General features: G+C 38.9%; 1 protein-coding gene across 3 annotated transcripts in view; it reads left to right on the forward strand.

Annotated features, from left to right (window-relative positions):
- Positions 1–24,655, forward strand: part of LOC126266771 (cation-independent mannose-6-phosphate receptor) — a 599,618-nt gene that overhangs the window by 195,315 nt on the left and 379,648 nt on the right. The gene's annotated exons all lie outside the window — the stretch shown is intronic.

Raw genomic sequence — 24,655 nt, forward strand, 5'->3', positions numbered from 1 at the left:
ATTGTAAATTGTGCTCAAGAGAAGTATGTGCCCAGTTAGTGGGTAAAGAACGGGAAAGGCCCACCTTGGTTTAGGGTGAAGTGTAAACAGATTGTAAATCGTGCTCAGAAGAAGTATGTGACGAGTTAGTTGGTAAGTAATGGGAAAGGCCCACCTTGGTTTAATCGCAAAATTCGGAGAATGCTGCAGAACCAGAGACTGCTGCACTTTTTTGATTCAAAAAAGGTACACAAAGATGACAACTGGCACCTGGCATACAGCTACAACCATCATACCTTAGAAAAAGATCTTATTGAGAGCCCAAGAAAAATCTGGTCCTATTTAAAATTGAGAAGCGGCTTGAAGTTTTCTATCGAGTCACTTCCTGACAAGTCAGATGTGGCAGTAGAAGGCAGCAAAAGGAAAACTGAAGTTTTAAATGTCATGTTTAAGAAATTATTTATGATAGAGGATTGTATGAACATATTGTTGTTTGATAGTAGCATAGAGTTCTACATGGGTGACGTAATAATAAGCATCCGTGGTGTAGAGAAGCAACGAAAGGAGTTGAAAACAAATAAGTCACCATGGCATGATGGAATCCTAATTCAGTTGTACAGAAAATTTGCAACACCATTGTTCCCTTACTTAGCTGACATTTACTGCTAATCTCACCCAGCCCAAAGCCCCAAGTGACTGGAAAAAAGTGCAGGTGACTCCTGTATACAAGAAAGGTAAAGGAACAGACCTGCAAAGTTTGAGCCCAATATCCTTAATGTAGGTTTGCTGCAGAATTCTTGAACACACTCTGAGTTGACATATGGTAAATTTCCTTGAGCCCAAAAAGTTTCTGTCCATAAATCAGCATGGTTTTCGAAAGCATCACTTGTGCAAAACTCAGCTTGCCCGTTTCTCATATGATATCCTGTGAACCATGAATGAAGGGCAGCAGATTCCTAGAGATTAGGAAAGCATTTGACAAGGTGGCCACCCCCACCCCTCCTCGTCCCCCCTTCCCTGCACCCCAATCCAACTGCTGCTGCCCTGGCAGACTGTTAACAAAATTATGAGCATATAGACTAGGTTCGCAGATATCTGAGTGAGTGGCTTGAAGACCAGGAAGATCAGTATGCCTTGATGGCAAATGTTCGTCAGAGACAAGGGTGCTATCAGGTGTGCACCAGGAAGTGTGATAGGACTGTTCTTACTCATTCTATACATAAATGCTGTGACAGATTGGGTGAGTAGCAATCTGTGTCTGTTTGCCGATAGCCGTGGTGTATGGGACGGTGTCTTTGTTGAGTGTCTGTAGAAGGATACAAGAGGACTTAGACAAAATTTGTACTTGCTATGATGAATAGCAGCTTCCTCAAAATGTAGAAAAATATAAGTTCATGCAGATGAATAGGAAAAACAATCCTGTAACATTTGAATACCGCATTGCTTGAAACAGTTACACTGATTAAATATCTGGGCCTAACGTTGCAAAGCGATATGAAATGGAATGAGCACATAAGGACGATGGTATGGAAGGCGAATGGTCAGCTTTGGTTTATTGGAAGAATTTTGGGAGAGTGTGGTTCATCTGTAAAGGAGACTGCATGAAGAATGTCAGTGCCACCCATTGTTAAGTATTGCTCATGTATTTGGAATCTCCATCAGGTCAGAGTAAAGGAGGACATTGAAGCAATTCAGAGGTGGGCTGCTTGATATATTACCGGTAGATTCGACAGACACATGAATATGTCAAAATTTAAATATCGCTTACTCTTTTAGTACCTTCCGCTGTTTTGCTCTCATGGTGTTAGATACCATACAGAATTGAAGCTAACTCTATCGTTTTATTACTAAGTGCATTGGTCTCTTGAAGTTTGCACCAAAATTTCTGCTGTATATTAGACCTTGCCTGCAGACATCGGCTGCTTAATACCATTCCTGTTGCTAAGCTGGAAGAGATTGAATGGAAATTGTTAAGATGCCCTATGAACCGTTCTCTTAATTTTAAATTAAAAGCTCTGTAAAAATCCCACAATCAGCTGAGAAAGAATGTTGATTCACTCGCAACACCATGTAACTTTGAAAGCGTGATACACCTGTAATAGGTCTGATAACCGCGAAGTTGCCTATTAATGATTCCCTTGCCCAACACCCACGGTGCTATTGGTGCACATCACGTATCGCGATTAAGATAGTGTGCTGCCCCCCCCCCCCCTTTTATTTATTTATTTATTTATGTGGGAGTAGGTTGTGTGTGTTGTGTTTGTATGTGTGTGTGTATGGGGGGGGGGGGGGGTGTCCCTCCCTTCCCCCATTTTCATGGCCTACAATGGTTGCTGAAGCATACCAAGTGATTACAGTGCTAGAGGACTGGTGGCACTCACCAGCCCCCAGATCGGGAATACCAGGTTTGCCATGTTTGTATCCTATCCAGCTCTTACTAATAGGCTCTTGAGGGACCACAGTGATTCACTACGCTAAGCAACAACTGTGGTTGTCAGAATCCGCTATTTGGCTCCTATGGTTGTGTGAAGCATGTTAACTGGATGGTGGTAGTTTTGAAAATGTATCCACAATGACCAGCCATAAGCTCTAAGGGTATGATTTGGTGAAGCCTAAATGGAACCTTTCTCATAAAGCCTCTAGTGTGGTTCCTCTCCATATCAGTACTTATGTCATTTGTTCCTGTTTCCCCACACCACAGTAACTCTATGCTGCTTCTGGCTATCCCTTCTCTGCACCATCCAATGGATTACAACTTGTTTGTGCACACATTTGGTGAACAGCGGTCTTGAACCCTTGTAATACTATTTCTGTGTCTGTGCTACAAGTCTAATCCTTTACTATACACCGTATTTACTCAAATCTAAGCTGCACCTGAAAAATGAGACTCGAAATCAAGGAAAAAAAAAAAAAAAAAAAAAAAAACCCGAATCTAAGCCACACCTAAAATTTGAGACTTGAAATTCAAGGGGAGAGAAAAGTTTTAGGCCGCATCTCCAAATCGAAACAAAGTTGGTCCATTGTAATATGAGACACAATTTAGGTCGAATGAATGACGATACAGCTACAGAAGTTTGATTCGAGTGGTAAGCTTAGCAGTTAAGCTTTACCAGGTAGCCATTGCTATGCGTCAGGCGCTCCATCCATATTTATACGGGTACCCTTCCTTTTTCACGTGCTTCGTCTGGTTTGAATTGATGGCTTATTTTTCTTTGATCTGATAAGCACCGTTTTCTTTGTTATAGGTGTTTACGTCACTCTAAGCTGAAAATTCATTACTGTACAGTGTCATGCATTGTTTGGCGACAAACAATAGTGTGTGTTTACGGCCTGTCACTGCTCGCGGCATGGCTTGCTTTATTGCGTGTTACCGCCGCTTAAAAAAAAAAAGTGTTGTCTCATTAGCGGACAATGGCAAGAGACTGCTATTTGTTTTTGCTTACACTGCTGCTTTCTTTGATAATGACCAACAAGAACCAAATAATAGACTGCGTATGATAGAAGATGTTCTGAACGAGAGTTTAGCGAAAAATTTTCTCCGTTTGAAAATCTTTGCAGGTGCCTCTTTAGTACATTACATTCTGCATAGAAATTAGAGTCATCTTAGATTTAAAAATCTAGTCAATTGCTGTGCTTCATTTCTGACTGTATCACTATTAGGCATAAGAATAATACGAATATAAACATGACATGATATGTATATTCTTCCGCATTTGCTGTTGTCTCACTCCAGTTTCGTAGTTTATTAGGCAGACAGGATTTAAATGAGATAGCAGCAAACACAAAACAAAACATGGCAAAATGTTTATATTCATATTATTCTTATGGTGAAGAGAATACTGAATGCAATTCACAATTCATAAAAGTTCCTATTAGCAACCATCTCTTCTCACATGTAGGAAAAAATTCAGAACGTAGAGTTGGCCATGTTGACAAGTAGAGTTGGCCATATTGACAAACATCCCAAAGAGTCTTGCCAGTCGGATTTTCGTAGTACGTTGAAATGCTGCTAAATTCGAAGATGAACAATATGGAATTTGTACTTACTTCGTTGGATAATGTATGAAAATGCAGTGGTCGAAACTTGGGCCGGAGAAAGAAAGCTCGTCTTCTACCTTTTTTTTTTTTTTAAATTTATTTACTGACACTGAGGATTTGGTGCCAGTATTTATATTTTTGCCTACAAAGCAAGCCTGTGTAGTGCTACATACATTCAATGGCAGAAGTTAGTTGTGGTGGCACCCACCAACATTTTTCAGAACTTCCCCTTGCTTTGCACTCGATTCCAAGCTGCAGGCGGTTTTTTGGATTACAAAAACCGGAAAAAAAGTGCGGCTTAGGTTCAAGTAAATACGGCATATACTCCCCTCAGATAGCAAGCCACTAATGGAAGGGGGTGTGGGGTCCTGTGGTTCCTGAGCTTGGAGGCAGATGACTGCTGCCAGACCCATAGCACTGTAAACAGTAGGTGTGCTTCTGTGATAAGTGGAAGGCATGATAGGAGATGAATGGGAGTTGAGACAAAACACTCAGTTAACAGATAGCTCTGTGGTACCATCACTTTTACTGAAATGATCTCTTTCCAGAGCTGCTTGTGTTACTTCTATGGAATGTGTTTAAAAAGCCTCACAATGGGATAGGCAAATGGATAAGTTGTAATGAAACTCAACCAACCAAGAGGCCTCAGGTTGGAATGTAGTGTGCTTTCGAATAACTATCACACCTAGTGTATGAAGGCTCAATTCCTTATTTCTACTGGGACAACTTAACATTTTTGGCCAGGGTCATGGCCAAGCAACTTAGATGCTATGGTGTCTGGGTACCTATATTGTCACTGAAAGCACCTGCCATGTGACAAAAGGTTCAATGAGAAACACTCTAACACACAAATGCATTCAGCATATGAATTATGGAAGCATATGGAAGATGGTGGTCTCAGGTGTCTGCCTTTCCAATGTGCTTGTAAAATAAATCGAGCTCAAAAGGCAAGAGATAGTTAACATTAGCCAGAATGCAACTAAAAGGTAATCAAAAGAATGGAATCAATTAAATTTAACTAAACTTGAATTGGCCCTGCCAGGAGGGACTTTTTACCATTCCAACACAATGAAACAATAACATTAACTTTCCATAAGAAGCTTTGGCTCATCTGCAAATGAAAATACTATGACAGTGAGAAACACAAGTTAATCAAGGAGCCAATTAGCTATTAGCATATGTGAAAACTATACAACATCAAAAAGTTCACTACTTTTAAGCCAAGTACAGGTGTCACTTACCTGTGTTGTATACACGGTGCCAGGATGAAAGAATGCAAACTACTGTTGTTCTGAATACTTGCAGAGGTAAAGTTACACTTTTTCACAATACGAAAGTTCAATGTGTGCTAGACACTTTACTTACATGCATAGATGCAGATCTGATTTCTTCTTTTTTTGGAATAAATTCAGATCATTTGGTGCTTGAAATAAATTCAGAACATTTGGCGTAGCACTTGAACTCAATTACAAGTGTTCATGGGCGTGTACCGAGGCTCTATGAGCACTGCTCAAAATGTCCGTTTGTTGTGAGAGTGAGTCATTGAGTTACCACAGCTACCATACTCAGATCTTAGCATGTGTCTCCACATGACTACGCATTCCTTCACGAGGCTGCATACTCTGGCCACTGCCGAAATTACAAACTAATGATCTGACATTAACCATTATTATGCAGACTACCTACTTACAGGGCCTTTTACTCTTCTTTTACTTTCTTGAGGTTAAAAAAATCTTGATAAACAAGAGCACTACCTGACTTGGTGACTTCATATGGTATCTCAATACTACTTCGTGTAGACCTCCAAAGGGGACTTCCCTTGTTGAATGCCTTTTGCACTAAAAGAGGTTGACATGGCCATGAAGCTTGTAGAACATTTCATAACCACTCAGCTTTCTGAGTGCCCATTGATCTCCCTTCCAGCCACATATCATGGCACCTGCTGCCCAAGAGTGGCCTGTAGCCTTCTTTATGTACATTCCAAACATGGCTGTATCAGTCAATCTCCTATGCACTGTGAAACTCCTGTTTGGTACAAATGAAACACAGGCTACTTTACATTGTTATAGTATTTACAACAGACTTACACCACCTTATGACAGGCATAATTATTAGTGTCGTAAATTTAAGAGATACCTTAAGAACTGTTATTATGCTTATAGTTTCGGATGAGAGGAACAAGTATGTAATACTAATAGCAGACATAGTTTCTATGCTACAGGATGGACAATTCATCAGAGAAAATTGCTAAAACCACTGAAGACAGTTACAGTTAATTTATCACACCCTGTGGTGAATACATATATTTATAGTTTTTAAGAAAAAAGGGAGTTTTTCAAAAATTATCCCCATTGCACATAAATAGGGCTAGGTAAGGACTCACAAGGTCACTGATATCAGTATTATCAAGTTCAGGGACATTATCTTCGTCTTCCTTGCATAAAAGAAAATTGGTATGTGGCCCTTGTCATGCAGTCATTCATCACATTTATTTATTTCATGTGATCTGATGGTACACAGTGTGTTACAGATGTCAGAAAATATCAGTTAACATTGTTAATATATGTTAACATATAGTATTCTAATGTATTATATTGCAAAGATTGGTGAAGTTTACTTCACTCCGAGTATCTTTCTTAATAGGTCATTCTACTACACACTTTGTGAATTGAATTGCTATTTATAAAAATATTTAGGGTGTGAATAAATGTTTAATACATGTCTCAGCTATGAACTACTGATAAAGTGATTATACCACAGTAATAGAAAAGAAAATACATAATATAAAATACAAAAATCCACACAACATGAGCACAGTTTGTCTAGATAGTTAGGTCACACACATTTAAGTGGTTGAACGCTACATTTAAAACTAGTGCACTCTTTTGGGTTGACATCAGCACTGCAGCCGATGTTGGAGTGGATTCTTTGCTTTGATCAGTAAAGTGACAAGAAAGAGATAGAATGGAAATTTGCTCTGATTTAGGCGTTTGCGCGTAATTGTTGTTATGAGTAATCTGCTCCTATTCCAGCCAGTAAATGAAGAGGATAATGCTATTTTAGGCTGCAGCTGGATGTATTGTACGCCTTCTGATATCTTGGCTGAATCCCCTTGTGTCTGCCAGGCATTTCTTTCTTTCTCATTGATTAACCTGAGCACTTCTCATTTAGGATTTCACTTAAGTTCATTGCTGCCAGTTTCGCTCAGCTGTACCATTTCATTACTAGGGACTACTATTTGTTTTATTTGTTGGCCATATTTAGTGTTGTATTTTGTCATATTTGGTGTTATAAAAAGTACTGGACTGAGCGCAAGAAGCAAGTAGTCCAATCTTCGAAGAGAAAGTGAACATGGAATTACTCAAGTGGTCCAGTGTGGTCAATCAAGTTAATAATTTGGTGTTATTTTTTGCCAAATTTAGTGTTTTTTCTGATTTTTTTTGTCTCTTTATTTTCATTTTTCCTTTCCTTTTTTCCGAATTTGTTGTCTTTTTGACAAATTCAGTGGAATTTGTTGCCAATTTTTTTTGCCAAATTCGGTTTTCGTGCAGAATTTGTTTTTACTTTTCTGCAAATTTATTGATAAATTTTTGCTATATTCAATTTTTTTTTTCCTTTTTCTTTTTCGGAATTTGTATCTTTCTGGAATCAGCCTCCCCACACCACCACTCAGTGAGTCTTTTGCCAATTTCAGTGATATTTTTATGATTTTGGTGTTCTTTTTCCCAGTTTGATGTTATTTTTTTCCTTATTTGCTGTTAATATTTTTTTAAATTCTGTGTTATTATTTGCAAAATTCATTTTTTAAGTATAAATTCAGTTTTTTCTAAATTCGGTGTTATTTTTTTGGCAAATTATGGATTATTTTTTAAATTTCTTTTTTATTTATTTTTATTCAAATTCAATACTGTATTTTGTGAAATTTGGTGTTGTTTTTGCCAAATTCTGTGCTGATTTTGCCAAATTCAGCTTTGCAACTGCAAATGCAACTTTCATGTCATGCCATTTGTCAAACAATCTGAAAGAATGAGCATGGAATGGCCTATTGCCAGAGAATCCCAGAAGATGAAGACGCCCTGTGAAAGGTGAAGGAATGATGAACATTATGACTACCATCATCAACAGTTAACCAGTTAATCAAAGGCAGCAACAAGCTTAAAAGAATTACTCCAAAAACCATATTTGTGGTTTGTGACAATCCATAAGCGTTTGTCTTATGACGAGGAGGAGTGTAAAGCCTTCTCTAAAGAAGCAACAGGCCACAGAACAACATGCTACTCATCAGTTCAAAACTGCTGTTATGTCTCAGCTTGAACTAAAAATATGCAAAGAGGTGAAGTGAAAGTTTGTAGTGGTTAAAATCGGATAAAGTACTTGGGAGCAAGTGATATATCATACTTACCTAACTGTAAGATGACACCTCCTCCATCCCATTAAAAAAAGAGGTTCCTTGACAAATTCTTATCTTCAGCAACCTCTGACTCATATAAAAATTACAGCCTTTTTTTATCAATATAAAGTCTGTTCCCAAAAAGTTAATATTTGCGTATTGTAAACTTATGCTATTAATTGATTGTCTTAATTTTGATGGTACAAGGAGAAGTAAAATCAACAAAAAGAAGTGATTTACATTAATTTTTACATTCACTTTCTTTTTGTGCACTGACTAAGCCAGTCATTTTAATTGTGATCATCATAATCACTAGTATCCCAGCACATCAAAGTAAACAGGTGTCCGATTGTCATTGTCCATATGGCTTATTACGTAGATGGATTATATGACACTGTTACACAAATAGGTTTTCTTCAGATGCCATGGGAAGTTCCTAATCTGGCATTGTTCTATGTTGTAACGTAGCTCTGGCCTCTTTTATTATCCTCATGCAGCAGCCAGTACTTGCTTCGAATTATCTTCATCTCCGGCACATTAATTTTAATAATTTCTTGATCAACTGGGAAGTCTGTATTGTGTTTTCTTGCACATACTGAACAACCTTATCCTCCAGTTTGTGAAATTTCATCTGCTTCAGTCCCCTGAAAGCTTTCCATGTACAACTTGCATTCTTTAATTTACTTTTTTATCTGGCACAGCCTATGTACATTCACTTCTGTGAGAGCAAATTTACTTTCTTGTACAGATTTGTTTGTGGACACTGCTTCATTAATCGCCATTATCTTAAAAATCAGTGTTGTGTTGTCAACGTGAACCAATTGTTAACCGCAGATCGTAGATCCATGTTATTGATTGGTTTTCTGTGAATGGACTTGCTCTGAACTTTGGAAGAGGGGGAGGGGGGGGGGAGGTGAGCCTTACATCCAGTTTTCTGTTGCAAGTATAGTTCCTTCAATAATTCATATTTTGGTTCTCCATAAAGCGACTAGATTCAGCAACTTTTCCAGTCAGACTGAGTTGCTAATTTTGGGGATATAGAAATTAGCAAGCTAACATACTTGCATACTTTCACTCTCTGGTGTCATATGGAATAATATTTTGGGGTAACTCAACACTTAGGCAAAAGGTATGCACTGCTCAGAAGAAAATGGTTAGAATAATGTGTGGGACTGATAGTCGCACATCTTGTAGGCATCTGTTTAAAAGGTTAGGAATTCTTACAACAGCCTCACAGTACGTTTACTCAGTAATTAAATTTGTTCTCAACAGCATGGACCAGTTTAAAAACAACATTGATGTATGAGATTATAATACCAGAAGAAAGAAAGACGTAACTATCCTCTACTTAACATATCTTTGGCACAGAAAGGGGTAAAATACGCTGCTGTAAAACTTCAATATATTACCAGATGAAATAAAATGTCCGGCAGACAGCAGTAATAGTTTTAAAAATAGATTGAAATCGTATCTCCTTGACAACTCCTTCTATACCATAGATGAACACTTGACACGTTCCAAATCATAATGGTTTCCATGAGATTGATCAATGGAACATGTAACTAATTAACTTATTCTCAACAGTCGTAGCTGTAATTTGCATTCATTATTGATGTCCAATATCCTTGTAAGAGTGATCTACGGATGAAGACAACAACTACCACCACCACCACCACCACTAATACTTCTACTACTACTACTACTACTACTACTACTACTACTACACTGCTACAATTTACACTTCTTACGTCACTAACACTATAAGCAAAGCAAATGACACAATATGTTGTCCTCTCGGCTCCCTATAGTTGAATCAGCAAAATTGTATCACTTTGGAATAATACTGTTGCCAGCCTTGAAAATCAACAGTGCTGTAGAGCAGTAGCAGCCGTAGGTGCCCACTCAAGTGACAGATCTAAATGATCCATCACAGGTCATGCGATCTGCCTGCAGATCTTATATGCTTGGGCACATCACAGCGATAGATTGCTGATGGATTGGAATTCACTTGTAGCTGAATGAACTGTATGTGATATGTGACAATATGGCTGCCTGTATGCATCATGTTTGCCTTGTTATTATGCATAGTTTTGTAGTTTTGTTTTGTTTACTTTGCCCTTGTTGAGAAATAACTTCAAGTTCAATTTGTAGGCTTTCAGGGACCACAAACCACTCTGAGAAGTGAAGTTGAGGCCAGGGTTACCATCTGAATTATAAATAATACAAATGTAAACACATTGACACCCTCCAATTTTTGCAGTGATTAGCATTTTGATGCTTGTGCTGTAGAAGTAGAACTGATGAGAAGTTCATAGTAATAGTCATGTTCCACTGGGCTTCATCTGGTAATTTTGATATAATTATTAAACTTTATGCATGAATAAAGTTTTTAACTTCAAAACGAAATGACAAGCTGTAATGTTAAGTGAATATTTTATTTTAAATCAGAGGTTCCCAACCTTTCTCAAACCATTACCGCTGAGTGCAATCAGATACTAGCTAATGCACCTCACCCCCTCCCCTGTTTCTAGCTGGTACCTCTTCCCCCCACCATTATCAACATTAAAAACTAAACTTTAGGATGAAAAAGAACTTTCTGTGAGTACTTTTATTTTTAAAGTAATGAAAACTACACGATATGTTTCTGTAAGTGTTTTATTAAACCATGAGCTAATGACTCAGTGACACTATTGGTACTGCTTACCTCTAATAATCATTTCTTATACAACGGTGAACCAATTCTCAGTACATTTGGAGGACTGTCTTACAACTCCTACTCAGTAAAGAAAAGTAACTATCCACAGTGAGGGTAGGCACTTGTTACAAAACATTTACTCTGCACCACTCCCCTCCCCAGTGACATCTTGCTTCATACACACGGTATTCACCCATTTAAATCATTGAAGTTAATATGTGTGCATTGCATTATACTTACTGTTTGTAATCATTTAATTGCTGATCTCCTTACTTCCAAACTGGTATACTTTGAAGCCAAATGCTTTCTGTCTGAATACTGCTGCTGCTGCTGCTGCTGCTGCTGCTACTACTACTACTACTACTACTACTACTACTGTTACTACTATTACAGGTCCTACAGTAGATTACTAACCATTACATAGTTACTGTTGTGTTGTGCTGTGCTGTCAGTTAGTTCGATTATCTGTTGTGAAATAAATAATGAAGCAATTTTTGGTCCATTGTATGAATTACCCACAACTTGGAGGATGCATTTTCATTCGTCATTTAAGATTACAAGGTCTGTTGAAAAAGTTCCAGAACTTTCATAATTTTGCACCAATGGTGTGTTCGAATGAAATTCTGTTGGTACTCCTGAACAAGCCTGTGTTTAATGTTTAACTGCTGGAAGTTTCAGTGTTGTATGTCTGTTAGTTATTGTTCAACACTGTGTTTAGTAGAATGTTGGGTCACACAGTTTGCGAATTTCAAGATGGCATAGTTAGATTGAAGAGTTTTTAGCAAACAGAACACAGCATATTGTTCTCAATGGAGAGACGTCTACAGACGTTAAAGTAACATCTGGCGTACCACGGAGGAGTGTTATCTGACCATTGCTGTTCACAATAAATATAAATGACCTAGTAGATAGTGTCAGAAGTTCCATGCGGCTTTTCGCGGATGATCCTGTAGTATACAGAGAAGTTGCAGCATTAGAAAATTGCAGCGAAATGCAGGAAGATCTGCAGCAAATAGGCACTTGGTGCAGGGAGTGGCAACTGACCCTTAACATAGACAAATGTAATGTATTGCGAATACATAGAAAGAAGGATCCTTTATTGTATGATTATATGATAGCGGAACAAACACTGGTAGCAGTTATATCTGTAAAATATCTGGGAGTATGCGTACGGAACGATTTTAAGTGGAATGATCCTATAAAATCAGTTGTTGGTAAGGCAGGTGCCAGGTTGAGATTCATTGGGAGAGTTCTTAGAAAATGTAGTCCATCAACAAAGGAGGTGGCTTACAAAACACTCGTCCGACCTATACTTGAGTATTGCTCATCAATGTGGGATCCATACCAGGTCAGGTTGACAGAGGAGATAGAGAAGATCCGAAGAAGAGCGGCGCGTTTCGTCACAGGATTATTTGGTAACCGTGATAGCGTTATGGAGATGTTTAGCAAACTCAATTGGCAGACTCTGCAACAGAGGCACTCTGCATTGCGGTGTAGTTTGCTGTCCAGGTTTCAAGAGGATGCGTTTCTGGATAAGGTATCGGATATATTGCTTCCCCCTACGTATACCTCCCGAGGAGATCACGAATGTATAATTAGAGTGATGCGAGCGCGCACAGAGGCTGTCCGGCAGTCGTTCTTCCCGCGAACCATACGTGACTGGAACAGGAAAGGGAGGTAATGACAGTGGCAGATGAAGTGCCCTCTGCCACACACCGTTGGGTGACTTGCTGAGAATAAATTTAGATGTAGATGTAGATGTAACAACACGTCTGCTTTAAATTTTGCATGAAACTGAAGAAAATCTTTACAGAGGACACTAGATGATGCAGGAAGCCTATAGTGATGAGTCATTTAGCCTTACTTGATGTTACGAATAGTTCAAATGGTTTAAAAATGGCCAGAGGGAAGTTAAAGCTGACCCTGTTCAGGGCACCCTTCGATGTCTACCGACAATGCTCGTGTCAGGAAGGTCAGCGAAATTCAATCAAAGAGTGACTGTCAGAGAAATTGCAGAAGAATGTAACATTTCAGTTGAATCATGTCATGAAATCCTGACGCAGCATCTTGGAATGCATCGTGTTGCTGCTAAGTTCGTCCCACGGCTCATGATTCAAGACCAGAAAGATCTCCGTGTCACAATGTGTGAAGAGCTTTTGGATTGCGCAAATGTGAACTAGATGTTACTTCAGAGAATTGTAACTGGTTATGAAATATGGGTCTATGGCTATGAGATTGAGACCAATGTTCAATCTTCACAATGGATCAGAAAAGGTTCTCCAAGACAAAAAGAAGCACATCAGGCCGGGTCAAATGTCAAAGCCATGCTGATAGTTTTCTTTGACTTTGAAGGATTGGTTGATCATGAATTCGTGCCTCAGGGGCCAACTGATAATCGATGGTACTATCGGGATGTGTTGTGGTGCCTGCAAGAAAATGTGAGGAGGAAATGGCCTGAAATGTGGCGAGAAAGTTAATAGCTCTTGCACCATGATAACACACCCACACATTCATCCCTGTTGGTTTGGAACAGTTGCACAAAAAGAAAAAATCACTGTGCTGCCTCATCTTCCGTACACTCCAGACCTGGCCCCTGGGGACGTTTTTTATTTCTCAGGTTGAAAACCCTGTTGAAAGGACAAAGATTTGCAACGATAGATGAGATAAAAGAAAATTATATGACAATCCTTCGCATGATCCAGCAGGAGGCATACCAAGACTGCTTTTGGAAGTGGAAACGGCATTGGGAGGTTTGTATCACTTGTGGAGGAAAGTCTTTTGAAGGAGACCATTCTCAGTAAGTTATGGGTAAACATAGAAAAAATATATGGGCAAAGTTCCAGAATCTTTTGAACAGACTTCATATGTGTCATACATGTTTCAGTTTTAGTGTAGTATGTGTGCAGAGAGTGGACTACATGAATATAAGAAGATGATGTTGTTCATACATTCGTTTCACAAGCTGTAGCCTCCTCTACACTGTGTCAGACGTTAATGGTAGTATTTGAAAGAAATTGTCCAGGTGTAAGTAGAACTCGCACATTGTGGGTATGTTACAAACTGAATTATCTACAAGGTCACTATAATTAAACTTTCCCTATTTAATACATTATAAAATGGAAACTAATTACCTTACGAGTACCAAACTTTGTAGCATTAATGCCCAGAGTATCTCATGTATGATTTGCAAGTGCCATAGCGCTGCTGTCCAGTTCCACCTATGGCCGCCAGGTGCTGTGATCAGTCATGGTGATTCATAGTCTCACACTTGACCAGCCATGGTGCACATGAACTTGGACAAAAGGAACAGAGCATTATTGGTGAAGCTCTATTATCAAAACAACATTAATATTGCAACTGCACTTTGAGAATGTCACTGGCTGAAAGCATTACATAAGGGTAATCTTTCTCCACCTGCTGTGCAAAGCATGATGAAGAAGCCTGGTGTTGCCCCAGGAAGAAGACAATGACCGTTCGCGCCACAGGTGGCTGATAAAATCGCTGTTGCTATGGCAGATCATGCTGCACGCAATTCCTGCTCGTCAGGCAGTGCACGTGTCATGGTCCACTGTATGGAAGATGCTTCGAACCCTTCTCAAATGGTATTCGTACAGGTCCATATCGTACAGCAGCTTGCACCACAGAACACACAACAATGTGTTGATTTCATTCTCCACTTTCTTGCAAGGATTGAAGTTGACTAGGGCTGGCCCTGGACCATCCTATGGACAGACAAAGCTCACGTTTGTCTGACGAGTGACGTGAACCCACAGAATTGCAGTGTGTGATGACCTTCACTTCCAGTCACTGTGCATGAAGTTCCTGTGTATGGTGAATGTGTCACAGTATGGTGTGGCTTCACAGCTACATTTAGCATTGGCACATTCCTTTTGCTCAAGGTCCAAAGATGTGCAGTGTGACTGGCCAGCGTTACTACAGTATGCTTTACCAGCATGTCATACCTGACCTATACGAGAGAGAAGCATTAAACTCAACAGTTTTCATGCAAGATGGGCCCCACCACATGTCGCTCGTGAAGTTCACCTGCTTCTCCGAAATAGCTGATCTCACATCCTGTGATTTCTGGTTGTGGACAGAATTTACCAGGGGAACATTCACACATGTGCTGATCTGAAGCACAGGTAGCCAACATAAGTATGGATATGCTTAGTTCTGCTGTGCTGAATGCAATCCTATGCTTTCAGACTCTTCTGGACACTGATGGGCACCATATTGAGTACCTTTTGTAGCAGTAATGATACCAATCTCTAATAAATAAGTGTAAATGCCGTGTGGCTAGGTACTCCCATTGGGTAGACCATTCACCTGTTGCAAGTCTTTCAAGTTGACGCTACTTCGGCGACTTGCGTGTCGATGAGGATGAACTGATGGTGATAAGTACAACACAACACCCAGTCCCTGAGTGGAGAAAATCTGCGACCCAGCGAGAATGAAACCCGGGCCATTAGGTATGGCATTCCGTCAGGCTGATCACTTAGCTACCAGGGGCGGACAGACAATCTGTAATGGTATGATGTTTTGTAACAGCATATTAAAAGTGTTTCAGTTGAATTGATTGTGCATTATTTCTCTTCCCCGTGTCCTTGACATTGACGCTACCAAGTTTGGTCCTTGTACGGTAATCAGAACAAAAGGTTTTGAACACTATGCTTATTTTTTGATTTAACAAAGGCGTTTGATTGTGTTGATCACAAAATATTGCTCCAGAAGTTGGACCATTATGGAGTACAGGAGTAGCTCACAATTGGTTCACCTCTTACTTTAGCAACAGACACCAAAAGGTTGTGTTTAGAATGGCTGTTATGTGGGGTTTGAGTGGGGTACAGTCAAGTTGGGGGGTGCCCCAGTGATCAGTGTTGGGGCCACTCCTGTTCCTTATTTATATAAATGATATGTCCTCTAGTATTGCGGACAACTCTAAAATATTTCTGTTTGCTGATGACACTAGCTTGATAGTAAAGGCTATACTGCGCAACATTGGCTCCATTTCAAATAGTGCAGTTCATGATCTAAGTTCATGGCTTGTAGAAAATAAAGTAACCCTAAATCACAGTAATGCTCAGTTTTTACAGTCTCTAACACGCACTTCAACAAAACCTGATGTTTTAATTTCACAGAGTGGGCATATGATTAGTGAAACTGAACAGTTCAAATATCTACGTGCTCAGATAGATAGTAAACTGTCATGGAGAGCCCACGTTCAGGAACTTGTTCAAAGACTTAATGCTACCATTTTTACTATTCGAACGGTATTTGAAGTAAGTAATGGTTCAACACAAAAATTAGTCTACTTTGCTTATTTTCATTCGCTTGTGTCAAATGGTATTATATTTTGGGGTAACTCTTCCCATTCTGAAGGTATATTTTTGCCTCAGAAATGGATGGTTTGGCAATAAGTGGTGTATCAAACCTGCATTTGGATCGGACTTAGGTTGCAGAAAGGTTTGCAGTATACTGCTGCATCCATTTTCAATAAGCTACCACAAGAATTCAAAAATCTTAGCAGTAATCAACACACTTTCAAGTAGAAACTGAAGAGTTTCCTCATGGGTCACTCCTTCTGTTCTGCTAAGGAGTTCTTTGAAAAATTAAGCTGATTCTTGTTGTATTGTTGATGCGTTTACTTAAACTTATGGCTTGTCTTTTTTGGGTTCATAAACATTTCATTTTCATCTGTTCTTATTTTTATGCTTTAATTTCATGTACAGAGACGTTCCATGACTATGGAGATTTGCTCGTCAATTTGGCCCTACGGAATTTGACGTGTTAATAAAAAATTTAAAAAGTTAAATAGGGAAAGTTTAATTATAACCACCAAGTGCATAGACAGGTCATGCATCCCATGAATCAAGAATGTCAACGATTTTTGCCTTTATCAACACTGATTATGGAATGATGTACAGATTTTTATAGATGTAGCAAAAAATACATGCTTAATGAAATATTTCCATAGAAACTTTCATTCTGTATTTCACCTTCATAGTGGTTGAATTTCCAGAAACAATGAGAAACAGTTTCTTTTATTTATAGCTGAGAAGCTAAATTCCAATTTTCATAGATTTAGCTTTGAAAATGCTTACATAGTGCAATATTTTCATAAAACATTTCATCCCCTATTCACCCCCTTAGGGGTTGAATTTCCTGATCCGTTAAAACAAGTATTTCTTTATTTTTGACCAAGAAAATTCGTGCCAGTTGTCGAAGGTCTAACATCAAAATATCTTTAGTAGCAACATTGTTCAGAAAACCTATGATTACCTATTACATCCCCTTAGGGGCCTACAGTATAGAGTCAAAACTGCCTGCAAGCTTCAAGTTTTGATCCTTAGTGGTTAGGGCTGTGCAATGGTGAGTGAGTATTTGAGTGAGTGAGATTCATGTAACTGTACAGTGTGAAAGATTAGATACTTAAAAGCTGCTGTGAATCTATGGCTAACAGCCACTACTACTACTCATGCACTAAGTTGGTTTTCACAGAGAAAAAGAACCATTGACCAGTTTCCATAAAAACTTTTGAATAGGATATTGGAAAGTATGTGTCACTGTTTGGGTATGTTGGGTCTTTTTTGAAAAAGTCCTCAGTCTGACCATGAACGTATTACACCAATGTGACCCAATAACAAGAATACACACAGTAATTGGCATTAATGAATGCCATTGAACAGTGAAGTATAGTATATGAAGTATAGCGTGTCGAGTAACCAATGGAAGTTCATTGTATACACAACCATAAGAACATATATTTTCAAGACTTACCAAGCGGGAAAGCGCCAGCAGACAGGCACAATGAACAAAACACACAAACACACACACAGAATTACTAGCTTTCGCAACCGATGGTTGCTTCTTCAGGAAAGAGGGAAGGAGAGGGAAAGACGATAGGATGTGGGTTTTAAGGGAGAGGGTAAGGAGTCATTCCAATCCCGGGAGCGGAAAGACTTCCCTTAGGGGGAAAAAAGGACAGGTGTACACTCGCGCACACACACACACACACACACACACACACACACATCCATCCGCACATACACAGACACAAGCAGACATATTTAAAGGCAAAGAGTATATTTTCCCATGTGGAAGTTTCTTTCTATTTTATTTACAACCATAAGAACATTCAGATAAAAGTAAATGTATTCAGACATGCAGACATTATGTGACTGGGGGTAAACAAGTGGGAAGGGTCCACTGTGGCTGGGTGATGCACCAGACAGGGCAGTGGTGTCATCTTTGTGTGCATGGTGCCCTCTGTATGTTGTGCATCATTACAGGTTCAACCAGGCAGTCCAAATCAGTTACGTCTGACTGAGATAATGCAGCTGTGTTTATAAAATTATATTATTGTTATTATAATGGTAACACCAGTTTCACATAATCTAGTCCAGAAATATACAAACTGGAGCAGAATGTTGTGGAAACCAAACTGTTTGTTAATTCAGCTTATACTAAAAATAAAAACACAAAAGATTTCTTTTAGAAAGTAATATGAATTATGTGAACATAGTGTGTGAGGATTAGGTGTAAATGTCTAATGAAAGGTTATTGGTGGAATATAAATAGTTTGAAGAGGAAAAGTAACATCTTGGTTAGTACTTAAAGTTCTGAGTCATCAACAGGCATTTAGCAGTAAACAAGACTGAGAAAATATTCATCTTTCAAACAAATCCATCTACACAGCTATAAAGTATGCATACACCTGTACAGTTACATTGTCCTGCACGACTACCTTGCATCGACAGTACAGCTTGACTGGATGAACTACCATGCTGCCTGACACAAAATAGTCAGATGAGACAGTGTAACCACATGCACCTCTGTGTGTGTGTGCGTCTGCGTGCATGTATGTGAAATAGTTTAATGAAAGTTTCAGAATGTTGCCAAGTACTATTTGTTTCTTCCACTTTTGTTTTAATTAAGAGCATCGCAACCACCTGTCGGATGAGTCAGAAACTGTTCCTTTTGAGTTTATCTCATTTATCAGCAAATAGGGGAAAATTACACACTTCAAGAAAAATTATAGTGTTTTGGAGCCTTGGAAGTTTTCCAGAGTGCTAGTTGATATCACGATAAGCATAAGATTGTAAATAGATAGTGCTGCAAGAGGACGATTTCATTGAGAATGAAGTAAGGAAATTTAAAGGTTTTAGGCCTGGAGATGAAAACTATTACTGATTTGTAATTGATTTGCTAAGTTGTAAAAAGATAGGTGCACTGGGTAGTTTTCTTATGATACTGGACTGACCACATAAATATTGTAATCTGTAAACATTCTTTTGACGTAATGGAGCATCATGTTTGGGTATATCCCGAAAGATTTGGTGTTCCCTGCAGACATAAGATGATTGTATTTGATATGTTTTGAGGATTGAGACTGACTTTGAAGAAATATTTATGGCGTACAGCAGAAATGCGAAAGATTGAAAAATCACTTTCATCCTGGCACTGGTCAGGGGATTTTAAATCCGAAGTTTGGGAAATCTGATGCATGAAATTTACTTTCTGTGTAAAAATTGATTTTGTATACCCAAGCTAGAAGGTTTCAGATGAATTATATAATTGTAAGACAGAGACTCAGGAACCAGGTTTTAAATTGTAAGACATTTTCAGGGGCAGATGTGGACTCTGATCACACTCTATTGGTTATGAACTGTATATTAAAACTGAAACTGCAAAAAGGTAGAAGAATGAATAGCTTTGAGAGATGAAATACTGAAGGGAGTAGAGGATCATGTAGGTAAAAAGATGAGGGCTAATAGAAATTGTAGGGTAACAGAAGAGATATTGAATTTAATTGGTTAAAGGAGGAAATATAAAAATGCAGTAAATGAAGCAGGCAAAAAGGAATAAAAACGTCTCAAAAATGAGATCGACAGGAAGTGCAAAATGGCTAAGCAGGGATGGCTAGAGGACAAATTTAAGGCTGTAGAGGCACATATTACTAGCGGTAAGATAGATACTGCCTACAGGAAAATTAGAGAGACCTTTGGAGAAAAGAGAACCACTTGCATGAATATCAAGAGCTCAGGTGGAAACCCAGTTCTAAGCAAAGAAGGGAAAGCAGAAAGGTGGGAGTACATAGAGAGTCTATACAAGGGTGATGTTCTTGAGAACAATATCATGGAAATAGGAGAGGATGTAGATGAAGATGAAGTGGGGGATATGATACTGCGTGAAGAGTTTGACAGAACACTGAAAGACCCAAGTCGAAACAAGACCTGGGAGTAGACAACATTCCATTAGAACTGCTGACAGCCTTGGGAGAGCCAGGTCTAACAAAATTCTAGTGAGCTAGATGAATGAGACAGGTGAAATATCCTCAGACTTCAAGAAGAATATAATAATTCCAATCCCAAAGAAAGCAGGTGTACACAAATGTGAAAATTACTGAACTATCAGTTTAATAAGCCGTGGCTGCAAAATACTAACGCGAATTCTTTACAGACGAATGGAAAAACTGGTAGAAGCCAACCTCGGGGAAGATCAGTTTGGATTCCGTAGAAATGTTGGAACACGTGAGGCAATATTGACCCTATGACTAATCTTAGAAAATAGATTAAGGAAAGGCAAACCTCCATTTATAGCGTTTGTAGACTTAGAGAAAGCTTTTGACAATGTTGACTGGAATACTCTCTTTCAAATTCTGAAGGTGGCAGGAGTAAAATACAGGGAGCAAAAGGCTATTTACAATTTGTACAGAGTCGAGTGGCAGGAAAGGGAAGCAGTGGTTGGGAAGGGATTGAGACAGGGTTGCAGCCTATCCCCAGTATTATTCAATCTGTATATTGAGCAAGCAGTAAAGGAAACAAAAGAATAATTCAGATTAGGAATTAAAATCCATGGAGAGGGGATGAAAACTTTGAGGTTCACCGATGACAATGTAATTCTGTCAGAGATAGCAAAGGACCTAGAAGAGCAGCTAAATGGAATGGACAGTGCCTTGAAAGCAGAATATAAGATGAACATCAACAAAAGCAAAACGAGGATAATGGAATGTAGTCGATTAAATTGGGTGATGCTGCGGGAATTAGATTAGGAAATGAGACGCTTAAAGTAGTAAAGGAGTTTTGCTATTTGGGGAACAAAGTAACTGATGATGGTCGGAGTAGAGAGGATATAAAATGTAGACTGGCAATGGCGAGGAAAGCGTTTCTGAAGAAGAGAAATTTGTTAACACTGAGTATAGATTTAAGTGTCAGGAAGTTGTTTCTGGAAGTATTTGTATGCAGTGTAGCCATGCATGGAAGTGAAACTTCGATGATAAATAGTTTGGGTAAGAAGATAATAGAAGCTTTCAAAATGTGATGCTATAGAGGAATGCTGAATAACTAATGAGGAGGTATTGAATAGAATTGGAGAGAAGAGAAATTTGTGGCACAACTTGACTAGAAGAAGGGATCGCTTAGTAGGGCACATTCTGAGGCATCAAGGGATCACCAATTTAGTATTGGAAGGCAGTGTGGAGGGTAAAAATTGTAGAGGGAGACCAAGAGATGAATACACTAAACAGATTCAGAAGGATGTAGGTTGCATTGGGTACTGGGATATGAAGCAGCTTGCACAGGATGGAGTAGCATGGAGAGCTGCATCAAACCAGTCTCAGGACTGAAGACTACAACAACAACATACCCAAGCTAATTACACAACCTGTTAGTATGTAAAATGTATAAGTTTAGTTGCAGGTATTGTAAAACTATAAATTGAGTGAGTGATGGCAGTTTGCTGAGAAAAATCAAGTTACTCATTACATTTTCAGTAATTGTCAAAACTGCTTTTCCTTTTATTCAACAACAACATCATGCTATCATTTGTCCATAGAGTGGTGGCATACACAAAGATCTTGCAAAGTGTTCCTCAGATTCTATGTAAGATTTTGTTGTTGGTGATCTCCAGTTCAGTGCGAAGACAGCTTTGATGCAGCTCTCCACACTACTCTATTCTGGGCAAACCTCATTGTCTCTGAATAACTACTGCAACCTACATCCACTTGAACATGCTTACTGTACTCATCTCTCTGTCTCCCTCTGCAATTTTTAGCCACCACTCTTCCCTCCAGTGCTAAATTGATGATTTCTTGGTGTCTGAGAATGTGGCCTATCAGCTGGTCCCTTCTTGTATTCACGTTATGCCACAAATTTCTTTACTCCCAAGTTATCTTCAGTGCCTCCTGATTATTTACGTGATCTACCTATTTCATCCTCAGCATTCTTCCGTAATACAACATTTCAAAAGCTTTATTATCCTTTTCTGTTTTACTTCTTAACAAGGCAACATTCTGTACAAATACATTCAGAAAAGGCATTGTAATATTTAAGTCTGTAATCATTGTTAACAAATTTCTGTTCTTCAGAAATGCTTTTCTGGCCATTCCTATCTGCATTTTATATCCTCTCTACTCTGACTGTCGGCAATTTTTTTGTTTTCTATTTATTTTTTATTTATTTATTTTTGTTCACAGCTCAGTGGTCTAGTGGCTAGCGTTACTGCCTCTGGAACACGGGGTCCCGTGTTTGATTGCCAGCCGGCTTGGAGATTTTTCTCTGCCTGTGGACTAGGTGTTTGTGTTGTCCTCATCATTTCTTATTCCTCCTCCTCCTCCTCATCATCATTTGTGACAGTGGCTACATTGGATTGGAAAAAAAAGAAAGAAAAAAAAATTGGACTTTGTAAACATTGGAACTTTGTACGAGCGATGATGACCGCAGAGTTGTGCGCTCCACCAACCAATCATCTTCGTCAGCAATTGTTTTGCTGCCCAAGTAGCAAAACCCATCTACTACTTTTAGTGCCTCATTATCTAATTAAATTCCCTCAGCATCACCTGATTTAATTGGACTGCATTCCATTATCCTTGTCTTGGTTTTGTTGGTGTTCATCTCGTACCCTCCTTTCATGACACTGTCCATTCCATTCAACTGCTCTTCAGATTACTTTGCTGTCTGTGATAGAATTACAGTATAATTGGAAAACCTTTCTCAACCACTGCCCCTCCACTCATAACTGCCATCTGGTTTCTATACTAATTGTAAATATCCCTTCCCTCCCTGTAGTTTATCCTGCTACCTTCAGAATTTCAAAGAGTGTATTCCAATCAACACTGTCCAAAACTTTCTCTAAGTCTGGAAATGCTATAAATGTAAGTTTGCTATTCCTTAGTCTATCTTCCAGAGAAGTTGGAGGTCAGTGTTGCCCGTGTGTTTCAACATATCTCCGGAATCTAAACTGATATTTGCCGAGGTCAACTTCTGCCACGTTTTCCATTCACCTGTAAAGAATTCATCTTGGCATTTTGACTTACTAAATTGATAGTTTTGTAATATTCACAGCTGTCAGTTCCTGCTTTCTTTATTACATTCTTCTTGAAGTCTAAGGCTGTTTCACATGTCTCATACATCTTGCACACTGGGTGGAATAGTTTTTTGTCATTGGTAGTTCATCCATGGATATAGCTCTGAGGATATTTTGTCTACTCCAAGGGCCTTATTTGACTTAAACCTTCCAGTTCTCTGTCCAGTTATCTCCCATCTCATCTTCATCTGCTTCCTCTTCCCATTCTGTAACATGCCTTAAAGTTCATCAAATTCATCTACCTTGTATGGACCCTCTATATACTCCTTCTACCTTTGATCTTTCCCTCACTTGCATCTTACTGATTTTCCATATGAGCCCTTGATATTCATACAGTTGCTTCTCTTTTCTCCAAAGGCCTCTTTTTGTTTTCTTGTAGGTGGTATCTATATATTTTTGCCCTACTTATACATGCTTCTATAGACTCACATTTGTCCTCCAGTAATACCTGCTTAGCCATTTTGCACTTTCTACCAATCTCATATTTTATACATGTGTATCCCCTTTTGTCTGTTTCATTTGCTGCATTTGCATATTTTCTCCTTTAACCAGTTAAATTCAGTATCGCCTGTTATATCAGAGAATTGCTACTAAGCCTGGTAATTTTAACTATTTGACCCTCCGCTGTCTTCAATATTTCAAGCTTCAAAGCTACCTGTTCAACTTCTACACTACTCCATTCCACTGTCTCAGTCAGTTGTTGCCTAGTGCTCCTTTTGATTTCCTGCCTTTTTGCAATCTGGTTCCAGAATCTCTGTCTTACCAATATATAATCAATATGAAACTTTCCAGTGTCCCCAGATATCTCTTGCACCTTTTTTCAGGATTCTTAAACCAAGTGCTAGCAATGACTAAATTGTGATCGGTGCAAAATTCCACCTGGTGGCTTTCTCTGATTGAAGCAGAGTGCAGAATGATTCTGCTGTCACCAATGCACATTAGAGCTCTTGCACAGGTTTTAGACAGTTGTTTTCCCCTTGTTCTTTTTACGAGTGGAACAGGAGAGGAAATTACTAGAAGTGATACAAGGTACCCTCTGCCATGACTTCTGAAGTACAGATGTAAATGTAGGTGTAGATGAAGCCACCCTACTTCGGCAATGTCTGTGGTTCATGGGGCAGCTATGTATGTTATGGGCAATATTTTGTACAACTCAAAGAAAATCAAAAATACTTCTACATGCTATACAT

This window comes from Schistocerca gregaria, chromosome 1 (genome assembly GCF_023897955.1).
Source record: "Schistocerca gregaria isolate iqSchGreg1 chromosome 1, iqSchGreg1.2, whole genome shotgun sequence".
NCBI classification, from domain to species: domain Eukaryota; kingdom Metazoa; phylum Arthropoda; class Insecta; order Orthoptera; family Acrididae; genus Schistocerca; species Schistocerca gregaria.